Genomic DNA, 12,771 nt, shown 5'->3' with positions numbered 1-12,771 from the left:
AAATAAACAAATCAAATCTTTAAAAAATTTAAAAGAGAAAGAGGAAGAGCTTGAATAATTGCAATTTAGCATGAGGAGTGCATATATGATAGTATAGAGCCCAATGGAGGATTCATAAAACATGTTTGGAAAAATCTGTTAGTTTTCTTTGTCCAGATTAAGAAAGAGTAACTAAGTTTATCAATATCTGACATCCTTCATATACTGTTGTTAGCAAATTAGTAATAGCATTCCTGCCTCTGTACTTACTAATTAGGACTTTTGAACAAACGTGAATTAGGCCAGTGAGGGAGGTCACCAAATAAACCTAAACATTTTCTTTTTCAGTCATGTTAACCTTGTCCACTCTGTTCTCCTTTTTAGCGCTTGAAGACAACAGGCTGAGTTGGCAGATACTGCTTATGGATTCCTGAAGTTGTTGACAGGTAAATCTCAGTTTTATTGAATCCTTGAGAGTAGGAATAGGATTTGCAGTCTCACGGAGGATATTGGAAAGGTCCATACTAGGTGTTTTCTGAGGGGCCAACAGAGAAGCCCCTTAGTTTCTAGTTGAGCTGTCATTTTCTTCATATAAAGTTGTTCATTTATTTCTGTTTTCTCATGTCCACTCAAAACAAGACTGTTAGCTTCTTTACTTGTTTTATTCCCTTCTGTTTTGGTTTTCTTGGGACACTCTTCCTTATTTGGTGAGGATGTCCTCTTGACTCCTACTATAGGATTAGTTCATTTTGCTACTACATTCCCTGAAGGTCTAGGTGGCTGGTTTACAAGGCATGTTGAAGAATGGACTCTAGGGACTGTAGGCTTTGGTCGTGGAGAAATGGTTGGTTGTGTGGCGGTTTGAGACATGCTTATATGTGATGTACCCCCTGAACTTTCACTGGAATTTACCTGTGACACAGAAACTTCACTAGCCTGAATGTTGGTCATGCATGTTGCTGTTACAATTGGAGCAGGACTGTTACTGTCCCAGGAGTTGTCAGAACAAGTCAGTGGACCCGTCTTCAGAGTACTAGTAGGTTAAGGCATAGGCATGAAGTAGTAGAGGCTGCGGTCACTCAGACATATCAATCTGACACCTTCTGTTGAATAATTTTACCTTTTCTGAGGCACATGATTAGGTAGTTGTTGGAGTTGATTTGTTTGTACACACGCTACAGCAATTTTCACATAAACTTCAAATAATTTGCTACTTACTGCATGCCTATAAATTGTATCTGTGGAAGACTGAGTATCATAGGGGAAAGTAACATTGAGGTTATCAGAGTTTTTTGGTTTTTTAGACACTAAGTCAATCACCTCTATTATATGAAATTCTTTTGTATTCTTTTTCAACCTCCTTTAATTCTTACTGTGGATCACTTTTCTCCCTGCCCCTGGATGGAATTCCTGACATGCCCTCTAGTTTTTCCAGTCCCTCCTAAACAATAATTTTAAAAAATTCAATCTCTTTAAAGCACTGACAAGTTCAATTTCATCTCATAATGACTTAACTCCAATCTCATGTAGTGGTATTTCAACTGCCAAACTTATTTGAAGTTAAAGTTTTCTCCCTCCTCAGCACAGAGTTTCTTGAGTATTAGAAGCCTCTAACAGGAAAGGACAGGAACTAGTAATGTCTTCTCTTCGTTGTTTGCTGATTACTATATGGCTGACCCCAGGGCAATGGTGAAAAGGACATCATGAGCTTAAGTGACTAGACCAGTTGGAATCTGATCTTGGGGCACTTTGGTGATAGTATTTTTCCAGTGATGCCTCTTTCCTTCCCAAGGGGTACATTTACAGGGTCTTTAGCAATATTTCTATTGGAGACCTACCACTGCAACTCCTTGGTGGGAGGAATGCCTTTTTTCTGGCTGGCTGTATCCAACTTCACCCTCGGCCTCTGGGCTTTCAGCTATTTGTAATTGGGGTCCCTGCGTATCTCCGATCAGTCATCTGGGTCAGAGTTAAGATTGATAAAACCTAGATTGGATCCCTTTTTTCAAGTTCATATTTGGTCCCCAGGAACCTGCACTTCTGCTCAACCTTTGTTGGAAGAAGAGCTGGCTCCCAGGGCAGCCCTCTCCACTCTGCCACCAGTGAGGCGCAGTACCAGCCACAGAGCTTGCCTTTAGAATTAGTAGGCAGAAGTCAGAGTTTGTCCTCTTGTTCCTTGAGCTCTTGGAAACACACAGATTTTCTAATAGATCTCAAAGCTCCTTTCACTCAGGTTGAGGGAAGGTGAAGCACAGCACAATTAAATATTTCTTGAAATAAATTCTCTCACCGTTACACCCCCCTACAGTCCCACCAGAGTGGGTAAAATGAAAAAGAAAACACCAAGTGTTAGTAAAGATGGGGAGCCACTGGAACTCTCATATACTACTGGTGGACGTATAAATTGGTATAACAACTAGAAAATGCCTTGACGTTATATACTCTAGCCAAACATATCTAGTCTCTATGACCTAGCAATTCCACTCTTGAGGCATATATCTAGAAGACATGCATGCATATGTTCAACAAAAGTATGTTCATAGAAGCTTTATGTTCTACATACATACACGACAGCACACACCAATATATCAAAAACACAATATTGAGCAGATGAAGCTAGGCACAAGAGTATATATACTGTATGACACTATATAAAATCCTTAACATAGGTCAAATTACTCTATTTATGTTAACAGTCAAGAATGGTAAGGTGATTGGCTGGAAGAAGCTTGAAGGAGGGATCTGTGGTGCTGGTAATATTCTGTTTCCTGATCTGGTGCTAGCATTCTGGGCACATTTAGTTTCATAAGATTTTATTGAGCTGAACACTTATAATACATGCACTTTTCTTTTGGATATAATACTTTAGTAAGAATTATAAAGCAAAACAAAACCAAAACAAGCCAACAAAAATGAAATTAACTGTCTTGACTTTTTAATCTCACCCTCTTATCTGAACTGGAGATAGGTGATCTGTTAATTGTGTAACACTCAGCATTGGGCCACCCCCTTTGCAAATCCTGCATAGATGAGCCAGCTCCTTGGCTTAGATCTCATGGTTACCAGGCAACTATTGTTCTCTTCTCAGCCTTTGTGGCCTCTTTCTGAGCCTACGGGAAGAACTGCATTTATTATCCTGTGACATAAATGATATGCTTGCTACAAAGCTATCAGAAACTTAGGGACCCAAATGAAGGCTCTGCACATGCTCCTTGGCACGTACTGTAGGTCATGAGGTGCCCAAAGCCTTAAAACAATAAAACCTTACCAAACGGGACCTGAAGTGACAATGTTTCTACATTAGCCTCAAGGGTCACAATTTCAGACTCATTCTGCCCAGATCTTTTGCTAATAACTCTATTAATTCACATGGGATATAGATTGACATCACGATGAAACAATTGGGAGGGCTTTGTGGAAAATGTGTCAGAGGGGAAAAGAGATTTATGCTATTAGTCTTTGTTAATTCTTTTATCATGATGCAGGCAAGCACTCTGAAATGAGCAAATATTTAAGGTTCTTTGAGTCAGATTGTTCTTTCTCATATCCACACATATACTCTGGACCCAAAAGACTATTGGATTCAAGCAGCGCCCAAGTAGCAGGATATTTGGATAGACTCTCTGAAACTGAATTACTAGTCACAGGCATGAAGATTTTCATGTTTCAAGATGCACACTGACAGATTGTTTTCTATTTGGCAATGTCAGTAGCAACACACGGTATTATCAAATTTCCCACATCTCCATTGACACTAGGTAATATTATTTACTGAAATATTTGCATATGTTATATGTATATATTCATATATGTGTATGCACCCATGTATCTGTGATGGAACTTTCATAGGTGGAAATGGCCTTCCCAACATTTTAAATTTGAAGAGAGAGAAAGAATATTGGCCATTATGTTACCTCCTACTTCCCAGGAAAAATCTTTTCAGCACAAAATGACCATTTTATTGAGTTGCTGTTATTCTAACAAAATATAAAACTGAGCTTCTGATCAATCTCTAGCAATGAAACTCCATAAAGGAACATAAGGACAATGGTCTCAGCTTCCTCAATTAGTTTAAAAATTGACAATTACATTAATCTCAGAGGACCTTGGTAGATACTATCTGAAATGGTATTCATTCTTTTGTTCAGAGCATTGTCTAGTGCCAAGCTAATGCCAGAGTAAATTATTAGCAATTATTTTTCTCTGTTTCAATAGCTGGAATATGGAGCAATTCCTGCGGGCTTTTTTTTTGTATGTAGTTTATTATAACACATGTTGTAATTTCAGAACATATTCTCTTATAACTATCTGAAATTATTATTAGCATGATTTATGAAACCATTTCTGAATGGGAAAATTTCTTCAGATATAGCAAGGAAAATAATGGGGCTCTTAGAATTTTCTATTTTAGTATATTATGAAGCAATAAGACACTTGCTTTATAAAACTTGCTTAGAATCTTATAATGCTATTTCAAGATGCTTCATACTTTAAGAGAAGCTAGATTATTATAATAGAGCTAATGATTATTCTGTGTTAGTGCTAACATCCTTACTCATATTTTCATACTCTATAAAATACCAATTTTAAGAACTTTTTTGAGGTACACTTACATACCATACAATCCACCCATTTTAAGAGTACAATTGTTTTTTAGTAAATTATAGAGTTGTGCAACCATAACCATAATCTGAAATATTCCCATTTTCTTGTTGAAATTCACTCCACTGTCCTATCCTCGGTCCTTGGCAAAGACTAATCTGTTTTCTGTCTCTATAGATTTGCCTTTTCTGGATATTTCATATAAGTGAAATTATTTAATACGTGGTCTTTTGTATTGGCTTCTTGCACTTAGCTATTTTTTCTAAGACTCATCTCTGTTGTAGCATGTAGCAGTAACTACTTTTTTGTTGCTGAATAATCTGTTTCTCGTGTATACCAAGTTTTGTTTATACATTTATCAATCGGTGAACATTTGGGTTATCTTTAGTTTTTTACTATTACATACAATGCTGCTATGAACATTTACATTTAAGTCTCTGTGTGGACATATGTGTTTATATCTTTTGGGTAAACACTTGGAGTGAATTTGCTGGGTTGTATTGTAAATTACTCCATCCACTATCACAACTCAGACAGCTGTGATGTTGGCCTTCCTTGATTGTTTGCCACCAAAATAGCTATTGTTTCAGACAAAGTCCCTGCACGTGGGTTACCAGATCAGGTCAGCTTCCACTGGCAGTAAAACTCCTGATTTTCATGGCTTTCCCACCTTAGTAGAACCACCATCCAAAATAAGCTTAGTCAGGTGCAGGGGGAAAAGGGAGCAGGTACAGCTAAAAATGCCATAGACCGACACTATTCATACCTGAAGCCTGAATTTCAGCAGTTTTTCCAACTTCTCAGAATCCTGTATGCCTTTGGTCAATTTCCAATGTTGGAATTTAACTGTTTTGACAATTTTGTCCAGTTGTGTGATTGTGTGTTGAGGTAGAGGATTAGCCAATCTCCTTACTCCACCATTCTGGAAGTCTAGTCTCCTCTAAATACCAGTTTTTAAACTTTTTTAAAAACAAAAATATCGGGGGGCCGGGCTGGCTCAGTCAGAAGAGCATGCAACTCCTGATCTCAGGGTTGTGAGTTTGAGCCCCATGTTGGGTGTAGAGATTACTTAAATAAATAAAAACTTTAAAAAAAACCCCAAAAATCCCCCAAAATAGCAAGGCCTCTTCTTTAGGCACATTGATGTTTTCATATATAGATTACTGAGAATCTTAAACATTTCTCATAAAAAGCCTTAGGAAAAAAAAATGTATGAGTATAGATAGGGTAGGCAGCATTATTTCATGGAAATATACTAAGTCGAGGATGCAGTAAAATATAAAGAACTTTCCTTTTGTCATGCTACCTCCCTGTAAAGGAATAAGTATAAATCTTACCTTGCACCAATAATGGGGCGGCACTAATGTTTTCACATTGTTTAGAACTCTTAGTTATTCTACTCTCGAATTCTCCACCTGCGCACACCCACACACATCTTGCCATGAATAGTGACATTTAATTAATTATTCACATGATTTCCAATAGCTAATTATGGATTAGCTTACTAATGTCAGTGGGGGGCTCCATATGTGCATAGTACTGGCCTGTTTCTTCTGGGAAGAAAAGGTAATGACAAGAAGATTTTGGGCTCCACTGCTGAGCTCCCACAAGCCATTTAAAAATATTGAAGTAATGTTCACTTGGAAATCTCTCATTATAGGTCTCTCTCCACCCCACACCACCCCCCTCTGCCACACACACACACACACACACACACACACACACACACATACACACACACACAGAGTTTGTCAGTTAATTGCCTGTGGCAAAAGTTAATGTTCTAATAAACTAGGTATTAACTGATGTAATGAGTGGTATCATGTGGGTTATTGCCATTATAAACCATACTTAACAGTTTAGAAAATCAATAATATATTAAACAAAGGTTAGTGCTTCTGGAGGAGTTCTTTGGCAAACAGTTGTTTTCTGACAGATTGTGACTGATTCTTCTGCTTCTTGGAAGGTAGACATGCTGCCTCAGTAACTATTAAGGGTTTCTGTTTATGGCAAAATCACATGCACACACAACACAGACACCAGTGAACCAGAGAACCATATCTCAACTTCTATCAATGCAGCTGCTCATTTACAGATTTATAGATTAGGCTGCAGGCAGGGAAAGGGAGGGCGGCCAAAACCCAGGCCTGATGCTCGTTTCCTTTGCTTTCTCCACACACAAACCCATTTACTGATGTCGCATAATTAGAGGAAAAGCAGGGAGTAGGGCGACATATTAGGCAGTTTTCTTTAAGCGGGAGTTTGCTGTGCCCAGCAGTCAGGAGTGGACCAATGTGGCGAAAGCACTCTTCGTGCCGGGGCTGTGCACTTAGCATCGCTGCTTACCCACTTCCTCTTGAAGCAGCCAGTGGAGAAATGCAGACTCATAGAGGACTCCACGGCAGCGGTTCTCAAGGCAAGACTGTGTTCTGTCAAGATACTCCTCGACCTGAGCTTCTGGAGAGTCAAGTCGGAGAAGAGCTGGGAACTATTTGTGAGGGCAGTAAGTGAAAACAGCATCATGCTGCCTAATCCTTCCTGAAAGGAGTTCACGGCCTCTCCGAAACGTGTGCTATTGTCGTCAGAACCCTTCACACCACACTCCAAGTCCCTTCAATAGGCATATCTCCATAGGTTTTATCCTTTCTGCGTAAAACCTCATTTCATGTTTACTTTCCCCTCTTGCCTACTACGTGTTCTGTGGCAAAAAGTTATTAACGTGAACACATACCTTATTAACGCACCAGAGGGGCAAAGGTACTGTAAATGATTTGCAAGGGATCAAGGAGATACCGTGTAATGTAGAATGAAGAACGATCAACGGGGAAACGGGAAGCCTGCGTACCTCTTGAACTCTTGAGCTCCTGATTCACTATTGGGTAACCATGAGGAAGTGACAACATCCCTGGACGTGAAGTTTCTCACGTGGACAACGAAGGATTGGATGAGACCTTACCTGGGTCCCTCCCAGTGTAACATTATATTCCAGTGATTACTGCACAATTTCTACGTGTAGTCACTACGCTGAGCACTTTCCCATTTCCTTTGATCGTCACAACACCCCTGGGAGGTAGGTGCCATCACCCCCATTTTGCTGCTGGAGAGCCACATCTTGAAGAATAAGGACCGTGCCATAGACACAGCCTGTAAGTAGCTTAGCTGATTCTCTGTATCTTAGTAACTATGCTGGGCTCCTCACCTGGGCCGAAATGTTATTAATGGGAAAAGCTGTATTTTGTCATCAAAGCTGCCCTGCTAGGATCTAAAGATTTAAGGATTTAGGATCCTTAGGATTAAGGATCTAAGGATTTAGCTGCCCTGAATTTAAGATCCAGTAGCTGAGCAGTGGGCAAACTATATTAATACATTGAGGTGTTTGAGTACCAGTGGATCATCAACCACTTCTCAGACCTCCTCTGTCATTGCCGTACACATTCCCCCTTCACCACCATATGATCCATTCAGCAACTACAGGGGAATTTCTAGAACTGCTTTCCAGGACCCTCTTCAGTATTAGGACCTGTCTCCATTTTTCCTGGACACTACACTGTAATACTGGTTGTGAAGTACTTTAAATAGTGCCCCTGAAATTACTATCATAGCTACATTCCCTTCCTTTTACCTGTAGGCACAGACAGACAGGATGAGTTGACTTCTGCTCCTAGAAGTTGTTTTTCAAAGCTCCTGGTTGCGAGTGACTGTTGATTTAGAGTTGAGGTTAATTTTGCTGAGTTGCAATAATATGCTTCTCAAGCTCTTTGCCTGGATTCTGTCTCCTATTACTGTGATCCTGTCTGGGAGTCTGGTTCTCAATTACCCCTACCCATCTCTGAGCTCCTAGTACGATACTGTTTCCAGCTTTGCCTGCCCTCTTCTCTGGCCTTATTCTTAATACATGCCTGACATTTCTTCCTCTTCTGATTACTAAGTTTCTAGATCTCTTCCTTGCTTTTATCTGCTCTGTGGCCTTACCCATCTTTTCCCCTCATCTTCAGTAGAATTTACTTCCTCTGGTGGATTTGGCTGGTTTGAGGCCCCTGACTTCTGTTCTACCTGAGGCTATAGGCCAGTGGGGTGTTGTTACCTGCAGATGGGTTGGTCCATGTGAGAGGTTTTCCCAATGTTACTTTCAGAACTTGAGGATATAGAAGTGAGACACTCATGGGATGTTTTCCAGTCTTATGAATGTTATATCTACCCCTCTACCTTAAAAATAACAAAGGTATTTCCTTTACCACTCTTTTTTTTAAAGCCATTTGTTATCACTCTCCATCATACCATACATTGTACTTATTTATCTTGTTTATTTTTCTATCTTCATAGAAGGTAAGCTTTATTAAGGTAGGATTTTTTTTTATCTTGTCTATGAATGATCTCAAGTACTTGAAACAAGGTCTAGCATAAGTAGGTCCTTGGAAAATACCTGCTAAACGAATAGGTGAATGAATCAATGGAATCTGACTCTAGTGTCTTGCTGTCTTTAACAACTGAGTTACAAAAGTTATCTCCTAGTAGTTTTAAAATGAAATGAACAAAGAAGAAATAAATCGTTGTGCCAAAGTTGACAATAATTTGGCAATAAAGTTATGCCCTACAATAGACAGTGTTGTGCTTGGTTCAAAGAGTAGTGGAGAACTGGTCTGTTCGACTGAGTGGATGAATTGTGTCAGCTGAGTCAGAGGGGGGCGAGAGGCCAGAGCAGCTATTGTCCTAATTACTCAGCCAGCAAACCTCACGGAATTGGCCTGTAAATAACATACTCATCAGCTTCGCAGAGCTCTCTGCACAGATGATTTCATTTGAATTTGATCTCCCCAAACCCCTTTCTAGTAGGTTTATGTGGATGTTTTCTGGCATGCCTGCCTGCTATGTGAAGCTAATTTACCTTCAGGAAAATACTCATCACACAGGCAATGGCAGATAAGAGTTAGGTTTACCCCGCCCACTGCCATGTCAGAGACTGATTGCTGTGAAGGCAGGTTAATGGAAACAGTTTTATTTTGTATTTCTAGAATCGCCTTTGAATTAATTATTTTTATTGTACTGATGACCTTAATCAAACAACAACAGAAGTTCTCCAAGTAAGTAGGCTTAAGTAAAAGACAGATGTACACTACCAGCCAAACTCATAAAAACCAATAACAAGCATTTCCCATGGTCATTTCTGATATAAAGGGACATTGGTTCAATATTGCAAACACGTATAAACAAACTCTGGGATGCTAATCAGTACCGACCTAGTCTACCTCTACTTCAGGACACTGTCTTCCCCAGAGCCTCTGCTGCCTTGAGAGCAGGTTTTGTAACCTAAGCTCATGTCCAGGCTCTGGGAAGGTGGTCAGGAGAGGGTATCTGACTGCAGACTCACTCATTAAACCATGGGCAGCCCTGTAGCCGTGTGATTTGAAAAGATATTTATGCCAACCCGATTTTCTTTCTTAGGGACTTGAACACAGAGAGTCAGAAATAATTTACAGTTCAGAACTGGAGGCAGAAGCTGAAGGGATGAAATGAGAATATAAAAAGCTAACAATTACCAGGTCCCTACCATGTGCCTGATGCTACCTAGCACCTTCCATGGGCTATCCTTTACATTTCCATAATGGCTCTGTGACCCAGGCATTCTTCTTAATTTGCAGGAAGGTAAGTCACTTGACCATGCAATGACTGCTGGGGCCACAGTTCAACCCAAGGTCTATGTGATTCCAGAACCTCTTCTCTTAATCACCACATGACACTGACTACAGAGGAGAATGAATTTGGTATAAAGGTCCAGGTTAAAATTAAGAGGGATGAAAACCTATGAATAAATAGAGAATATCAGTTGTTTGAGAAAAGGAAAGGGAATGGAATAGACCAAAGAGAAGCGAGGATAGCTTGAGGAAAAGCACACTTCCCAGGACAAAGAAAAGAGAGGTAATCTTTAGAACTGCCTTAGGTTAGTATGGCATTCTGCTGTCAGGTCCAATTTCAAATTACCCATATCCCTGCATTTTAATTGAGAACTTCTCTACCCTTTGCCAGTAAAAGGATCTTTTAAAAAATTGTACATACTAATGAACACCATAAAAGTCCATTTTGGAGGGAGAACAACAAACACAACCGTAGCATGTATGCTGCAAGTATCCGGTTCTTTCCTCCTGTTTCTATCTTAGTTGCCAGCCTGTCTCTCTTGGGAAGACTGGCATGCAGGTAGGTGGGCCCCCAGAGCTGGAGCCGGGGCCAGGGCCAGGAAACCTGATGCTCATTTCTTGTTTGCGTGTCTCCTCACTGGATGAGCCCTTGATATTTAAAAAGACGGTAGCCCCAACAAAGCATCTAGAACCCAAAGCCATCTCCTCGTTCTTGTTATGCCAGAGGACTTTCCTTCAGGTGCTTCATTCTGCTGACTCCAGCACTTCCTAGAAAAATTGGCCTTTGAGATGGTCCCAGGGCTACAGAAAAGCACAGTGGTGCTCATAAGGATGCCTCAAGTCCCGACCTGACAAGGGAAAGAAATCATGTATGCCTGTATGCCGAGCCCTGCTATTAGGAAGCATTGGTCCCGGCGGTCATGCAACTGAGGATGTGGGTGTCCTCACAGTATATCACCCAGGCAACTGTTCTCCCTAACAACCACAGCTGGACTCCAGGATGTGAGGGAGCCTTAAAAGTTTTGGCCCAACTCCTAGCACCCGTGAATGAAGAACCTTTTCTACTCCTAAGTTTCTCATCAAGAATAAGATTCTCATCTCCTACTTTGGAGCTGTCCCTAGGAATTCGCTTTCTTCATGATCGGATTCCTTCACTTTGTTGTTTGCCTTCACTTGATTCTTTCTACAAGACTGAGTTAAGTTTTAAACTTATCATCTGGAGCACCTAAGAATCCTATTCCTTTGAAAATTGTAAATGAAGAAATGTTCTATAAAGGAAAGGCCAGAATGACCTAGTCAATGATTGAATTGATTTTTTCCATTTTACAAGGTCCCAGTAACCTCACATTGATTAAATGGCAATGCACTTAGTTTTCAGAATGTGCTATGATAAATTAGATATCTAAATGTCAGATGAAACCAGGGCTCTCTGGAATTTCCTGATATGCTTCCTGGGCTTGTATGTATGTATTTGGGGAGTATATGCATGTTGGCTTTTAATAAAAAAAGAACAAAACTGCAATGTTTTCCTACATTACTTAGGTTTTGAATGGGTTGATCACACAACATCACTGTTCAATCCATCAAAAAGTATTATTTTTAATTAAAGTAAGGAATAATCAGGAGATTCCAGAACACAGTTCAATTTTTAAATATATGTTATATAAATAAAACCAGTTTTTGTGGATTTAAGAGAACATTTGTATGCTGTATTCATTATCTACCGTAAGTATATATATCTTTTATTTTTTAGAGTCAAATTTACTGAGGTATAATTTATTTTTTTAAAGATTTATTTATTTAGTTGAGAGAGAGAGAGTGTAAGAGAGCAGCACATTGGGGGAGAGGCAGATGGCGAAAATCTTCAGGCAAACTCCCTGCTGAGCACAGAGGGGCTCGATCTCACTACCCATGAAACCACAACATGAGGCATAGCCTAGAGTCAGACGCTTAACTGACTGACCCACCCAGCCACCCCTGAGGTGTAATATAGGTACATTAGAATTCACCATTTTGGGGTGCACAGTTTAATTAATTTTGACAAATATAAACAGACATGTACCCATCACCATAATAATAATATAGAACATTTCCCTAAAGTTTCTTCATGCCCCTTTGTAATCAATCCCCTTCTGAATCCCCAACACTGATCTGATTTCTGTTCCTATAGTTTTGCCTTTTCCAGAATCTTGCCCTATAATAGAATTGCACAGTATGTTAGCTTTTCGTGCCCAACATTCTTCACTTACGAAGCATAAGGCATTTCAAATTCTTTCATATTGTTGCCTGTACCAGTAGCTTGGTCCATGTTAACTCTGAGTAGTATTCCATTGTCTGACATATAATTTTTAGTTTTTCATTCACCAATGGGAAGACATTTAGGTAATTTCCATTTTGAGCTGTTATGAACAAAGCTGTTAGGAACATTTGTGTATAAGTCTTTGTGTGAACATGTTTTCATTCCTCTTGGGAAAATACCTAAGAGTGGGTATTCATTTTATTTTCAAATGGATATACACACATATAAAATAATATATGAAAACTACATGTATTAAAG

General features: G+C 39.6%; 1 pseudogene; it reads right to left on the bottom strand.

Annotated features, from left to right (window-relative positions):
• Positions 1–307: 307 nt before the first annotated feature.
• Positions 308–12,522, bottom strand: LOC123786637 (poly(A) polymerase alpha-like; annotated as a pseudogene).
• Positions 12,523–12,771: the final 249 nt, after the last annotated feature.

Source organism: Ursus americanus, chromosome X (genome assembly GCF_024610735.1).
Source record: "Ursus americanus isolate L20-20 chromosome X, mUrsAme1.1.p, whole genome shotgun sequence".
NCBI classification, from domain to species: Eukaryota; Metazoa; Chordata; class Mammalia; order Carnivora; family Ursidae; genus Ursus; species Ursus americanus.
The sequence above is the reverse complement of the archived record's forward strand: the minus strand, read 5'-3'. Positions and strand labels throughout refer to the sequence as shown.